This window comes from Ambystoma mexicanum, chromosome 8 (genome assembly GCF_040938575.1).
Source record: "Ambystoma mexicanum isolate Mex_15411 chromosome 8, UKY_AmexF1_1, whole genome shotgun sequence".
NCBI classification, from domain to species: Eukaryota; Metazoa; Chordata; class Amphibia; order Caudata; family Ambystomatidae; genus Ambystoma; species Ambystoma mexicanum.
This window is the reverse complement of record NC_090929.1, coordinates 728713967-728720430: the sequence shown is the minus strand read 5'-3', so window position 1 is coordinate 728720430 and position 6464 is coordinate 728713967.

Below are 6464 nucleotides of genomic sequence, written 5' to 3'. Positions count from 1 at the left end.
CTTACAGGAAGCCATGCTATTCAACACTCCATAGTATTCAAGGACGCATTACTTACAGGAAGCCATGCTATTCAACACTCCATAGTATTCAAGGACGCATTACTTACAGGAAGCCCTGCTATTCAACACTCCATAGTATTCAAGGACGCATTACTTACAGGAAGCCATGCTATTCAACACTCCATAGTATTCAAGGACGCATTACTTACAGGAAGCCATGCTATTCAACACTCCATAGTATTCAAGGACGCATTACTTACAGGAAGCCATGCTATTCAACACTCCATAGTATTCAAGGACGCATTACTTACAGGAAGCCATGCTATTCAACACTCCATAGTATTCAAGGACGCATTACTTACAGGAAGCCATGCTATTCAACACTCCATAGTATTCAAGGACGCATTACTTACAGGAAGCCATGCTATTCAACACTCCATAGTATTCAAGGACGCATTACTTACAGGAAGCCATGCTATTCAACACTCCATAGTATTCAAGGACGCATTACTTACAGGAAGCCATGCTATTCAACACTCCATAGTATTCAAGGACGCATTACTTACAGGAAGCCATGCTATTCAACACTCCATAGTATTCAAGGACGCATTACTTACAGGAAGCCATGCTATTCAACACTCCATAGTATTCAAGGACGCATTACTTACAGGAAGCCCTGCTATTCAACACTCCATAGTATTCAAGGACGCATTACTTACAGGAAGCCATGCTATTCAACACTCCATAGTATTGGGGTCTGACTTTTAAAGTAAGTTCCTGAAAAACATTATAAGAACAATAATATTGGTCAAATTGGGCATCCTCGTCGTGAATCCCCTTCCTTTAACTGCTTTTTCCACTACAAACTACAATTGATTTGTTGAATAGTGTTTGAAATGACCTGGCAAACCTACTTTAAACACTTAATTCATGCAGGTAGTAGCAACAGCAAATGAAGTTTCATTTTCTAATTTGCACTTAGAATCAATTTAAGGAATTACATGTGACAAGCCTTGATGAAGCTCATGTATGAGTGAAACACGTGTAGGCTTACAATAGGATCAATAGTTATTGTCTATTGTTAGGTGTATAACTTGAATTACATTCTTAGATCATATTATGTGCAAAAAGATAATATATGTTTTCAAGTCTTTTTACCCACTTAATTAACTTTTCTTAGGGGCACATTGCAGAAGCAATGCACATGGACGGAGGGTCAGCAGATGCAGGTAGCAGCATGTGGCGGACCTCCTTGGTTCAAGGTATCCGCAGAACTGATCGTCATTAACATTTCGAATGGAGAAATGACTGCATCCTTTATGTGAACTGTTGGGACATTTAAACAAAATGTAGGTGTGGAGTGGGACAAGGGTAATAGGGTGGGGGAAAAGGGCGGGTCTCCCCCCCCCTCCGCATTATTAAAAACAACAAAAAAGATGCAGTCATTTCTCCATGCAAAATTTTATTTTCATGGACATCCTTGGTTAAATAGGATTCCGTGTCAGATTGGAAAAAACTCAAGCAATGCTTGATGGCTTGTCTCGACTTAGAGCTAAATGCACTGGGCGGTGTCAGTAACACTGTTGTTCGGTCTGAGTAGGTGGCGCCATGGGCCATCTGGAAGCCTTACATCCTGGAGGAGGCACAAGCAAGCCCCTGAAATATGACTGTTGGGCATGCGTAGTAGGCAAAGGTGAAGTGAACCACCATTGGGAAAGGAAATGTGACGATGGGCAGCTGAGCAATGACTGCAGAGAATACAAACTACATCATCTGCCTGCTATCTAACCTGGCAGGAGTGTCTCCCTGCACCCTCGCTCTTAGCCTGGCCTTGCCATAGCTGGGATCCTTCTCACCGATCTTCAGCATTGGGTATGTTTTCCTCCTGCAGTGACTAGGGTTATCTATTAGTAAATGTGCTTTTGTGGCTCCGTTAATTTGTAAAACTGTACAAAATGCAAAGGTGAGGTAGAAGCAAGCTCAGATAAGTAACTACTGGGTGCTATGTTATGTTGTATGTATTTATTAAGCACGGCGTTCGCCAAACAAATGGCATCTTGGCGCTAATGCAGAGAGAAAAGCTCACACACACGATAACTAGAACAGGAAAGTATTCAGGGCATGGCAAAAAGTAAGGTGATTCTCAATAGCACTGAGTACTATAGAAAGAGAGTTCCACAGCTTGGCCGCTGCTACAGAAAAAGCATGACCACCCACATGAGCTCGACGAACCCACTGGACTAGAATCATACAAGATGTATTGGAGCGCAGGGAACGCAATGGTGCATAAGGGCAGAATTTAAGCTGAGAGTACTCAGCCCCTATCTTATAGAAGGCTTGGTGCACAATGCACAGGGACTTACACAGGACGCGTTTATCAACTGTCAGCCAGTGAAGTTGGTGCAGTATAGGCAAGATATGTGCAGTCCACGAGACATGAGCCACTGTTCTGGCAGCAGAATTCTGTAACAATTGCAGCCGATGAATCAAGTACATTGTCCGCGCCAAATAAGGTGAATTGCTATAGGCCACCTGACTCATTACTAATGAATTCACCACTGGGGCATGAAATTGGGAAGGAATGAAGGGCAGAACCTTGCAGAGCATCCTCAACTTATCAGCTCTGACATACAAAAGCTATCTGATCTTTCATAGGCAGAGAAGAGAGCAATTTGACTCCCAGATCCTTTTCTGCCATAACAGGAGTAAGAAACAGGACAGGAGCCGTCATCCAGAACTCATCATTCCAGAGAGAAGAGAGCAAAGAAAAAGGAGACGAGGGAAGGCCAATAACCAGTACCTTGTTCTTGTTCCCATTCAATTGAATCTTGTCACTCATCCAACAACCCACAGCCTTCAGGCAACCCCGCAGCCTAGACACAGTGCTCGGCTGGGCTTGATCCAGCCGAGCGATGATTTGGTTGTCATCGACATAGGAGTAGCAGTTGAGGCCGTGGGAATGGATAAGGCCAACTAGAGGCTGGATGAACACATTAAAAAAAAAGAGCAGAGCCTTGAGGGACACAGCACATGAGAGGCACCGGTTTGGAGAGAAAAGAGCCACTGGGTTGGAGAGAAAATGGGGGAAAGACAAAGATTGGCCACGATCAGTAAGAAAAGATTTGAACCACAAGAGTACCTGTCCTGAAAGACCTGCACTAGCCACGTGGGCTAGCAAGGTTCAGTGGTCAACCATGTCAAAGGCGGCTGAGAGATCCAACAATATCCGCGCCCCCCACTCCACCCTGATCCACAAGGTGGGCTGGGTCATCAACCATAGAAACTAACACACTTTACTTACCACGACCAGGGTGAAAGCCTGATTGAAATGGCTCAAAGAAATCAGTAGACTCGAGAAAGGAACTGAGCAAAGGACAGACCAAAGACTCTAAGAGTTTCATAGGAAAGGACGGACGAGAAATAGGTCGGAAGTTAGAACAGTGGGATCCAGCAAAGGTTTCTTTAGCAGAAGGATAACCAATGCATGTTTCAGTTCAGCAGGAATGAAGCCTTGCCTGTGTTACCCCAGAAGCAATGGTGGGCATCACCTCCTTAAGAACATTCAAGGGGATAGCATCAGAAGTGGCTGCTGATTTCAATTTACTGGTAGCCGCTAATAGTTCCTCGGCAGAGAAGACGGGGAGTTGGACCAGGATATCACTCAGTGGTCAGGCAAGGGCGTAGAGGCATATCTGCCCGTTTTCAAACTGGAGCACGTGAATACACTGCAAATACCAGCAATTATTTGATAAAATAAACTCAGACAAGGAGTCACACTGCGTCTGGGAGGGACTGAACCCTGAGCGGTCTGAGGAGGGGGTAGCCCTGGAGTGCTGCAAATCAAACAGTGCCTTAGGCTGATTGATAACAGGGTCAGATTTTTTATTCAAAACAGTCCTTTTCAGGAAGATCAGTACCACCATAGAGACAGGCAGGAAGCATGTTGTCTTGTCCTTTTCCGATTCTGCGGAATAGTGAACATGTGGCATTATCACTTCATATTCTCTTTGGAAGAAGAGCACATTTAGCAAAAAGTTGAGTCAAGCCTTAAACATAGTCCTTCTGTTCGGAGCTGAAGAAAGCTGGGCAACAAGGCAATGCTCCCGATTCTCCTTGAACTTCTTAAAGAGCAATCAAATCTTCCTAAAAAAATTGCAAAGACAAAATCGTGCAATTTGATAGCACATGATTGTGATGCTGATACGAATGAAGAACGGATCCTTCACATCAGTTTCGAATATCCATGGTTACATTTCATGATATCCCTTTGTTCACAAGGTAAGCCTATTCAACCTCACTGCTAACAGTGGCAGCCAAAAATATTGTACAACCCGGGAGGCTGAGAGGCCTCAGAAATGGTGGAGTTTCGATAGGAACACACTCTGAGTCTAACAGCATTCGCTGTAACTAGGGAAATATTCTCTTTTATGGTCAGAGAATAACTAAAAGGATAATTATCACCAGTTCCCTCCTGAAAAGGAGGAAAGTCCAAATGCACGACCATGGAACACGCAGGCCATCTAGTTCCCGCCCTCTGCCACCGGATTAATGGTAAAAAAACCTCAGGTAGAAGATCATTGTAACCGGTAGCAAGGGAGTGTAACCAAGAAGTTCCCAATGTCTCTCGTTCTGTCCAAAAATATGAGAATCTAAAAATGAAATTCTGAGAGGATGCAGCAACCCTTACGTCTGTTAGCAGCCATATTGAACACCCTTTGGAGATAACTGCGGAATCTGGCAAATCTGCTTCCCCCACAGCCAGATCTGATTCTTTTTTTTAAATTCTTTTTTTTAAACTCTTTATTTCTTATTTTCAACAAGATACAACAAAACAACAGTATCAACATCATAGGTCATTGAATCGCAAAATACACAACAGAGGAAGACAATTATAGTAGAATTGCAAACAATAGCCCTATATTACACAACACTAAATTTAAGACTAACCTAAAGCAAAACCAGATCCACTAATCAAATGTCAACAGACAAGTAAGTCTACACAAAACAAAACAACCACACAAACAACACAACCCCCCCTATATTTATGTTACCTGAAAATAAACCATTTCACTCCACTCCATAACCCAATCTAGCATCATCCATAAAGATCAATAAAGCTTCCCCACAGTTTTTCATAATGGGTTTCCTTGTTTTGTTTACTATACATAGGTTTTTCAAATCTTGACAAAACTCTAACATCCAAAATCCATTCCTCCACTGTAGGTTTCTTCTGTGTCTTCCAGACCTTCAATACCTGTTTAGCCGCCACCAACAAAACTTTGCTCACCCCACACGATATCACCCAGTTTACATCCTGCCCACCACTGTACAATAGTAAGATGACCGCCCAGGGATTGCGTGGCTAAATAATGTTCAGATTTGGTCAATCCTGTCAATAACCTCCCTCCAAAAACTCACCACCCTTTCACAATTCCACAACATATGTAGTAGATTACCCTTTTCTTTTCTACAACCCCAACATCGATCATCACCAACCAACCCCAATCTCCACATACAATCTGATTCTGATCGGCTAGGTGAGGCAAGGAATCGCATCAAGTACATTCTTTCCAATTAGTACCCAGCGAGGGTCAACCAGAATGCAGCAAGCATTCTGATTGGCCCTCGCCGGGCAATTACCAGGCCGGGAATCCCTTGCACGCCTTTTGTTCCCGGCAGAGGGGCATGGCGGCCACTTAACCAATGAGAAAACTCGAAATGGGGCAATCCCTGCTCCGAGCCTCACCATAGCTGGAGGCTGCCTTCGTCCCCCACCGGGGAGTCAGGTACGTTTATTTTTTCCCTCCAACCCCCACCCCTACAAACTATCTCCTCTCAGCCCTCCCAACCTCACTTACCTTCTTTTTTCCTCTTTTCACGGTAGCAAACGTGTTGGGAACACTTCTGTTCCCAGTGCGTCCGCTTCCGATGGCTGCCATGGAAAGGGAAAACGGACTACGTTTTCCCTTTACCGGCGGGCATTTTATTTGAATTTTTTTTGTTGGTTTTTTGTCTAATGGGTGGGGTACTAATGAGTATAAGCCCCTCGACAGCGGGCCAATACAGCCCGCGATAATGCCCCCAGGGCCTCGCTAAAGTCTGTAACTATGGGCCCCAGGGGCATTACCTGGAGCGGTATTGGCCCGCTGTGTCGTGGCTTATTGCCACAGTAACCCATGCCAAGCTAGAAGAATAATCAACAACAAACGTTCTTCCTAGGCCCTCTCCGATATAGAAAAGAGATTTGTCTCCCAACTTCATCTGGGTTCCACGGGATAATGTTGCCGTGATAAAGTCGCCAGGTCGGTGACTTTTATTCTCTGACCCCTAAACTTCTTTCCCCAAATATTCTAGGAGGCTTTTGGCTGGGACGCATCCAGGGTACGCAATGAGTTTCCACACAATTTGGCTGGGGTGCTTCCGGGGTACGCAATGAGTTTCCACATGATTTGGCTGGGGTGGGT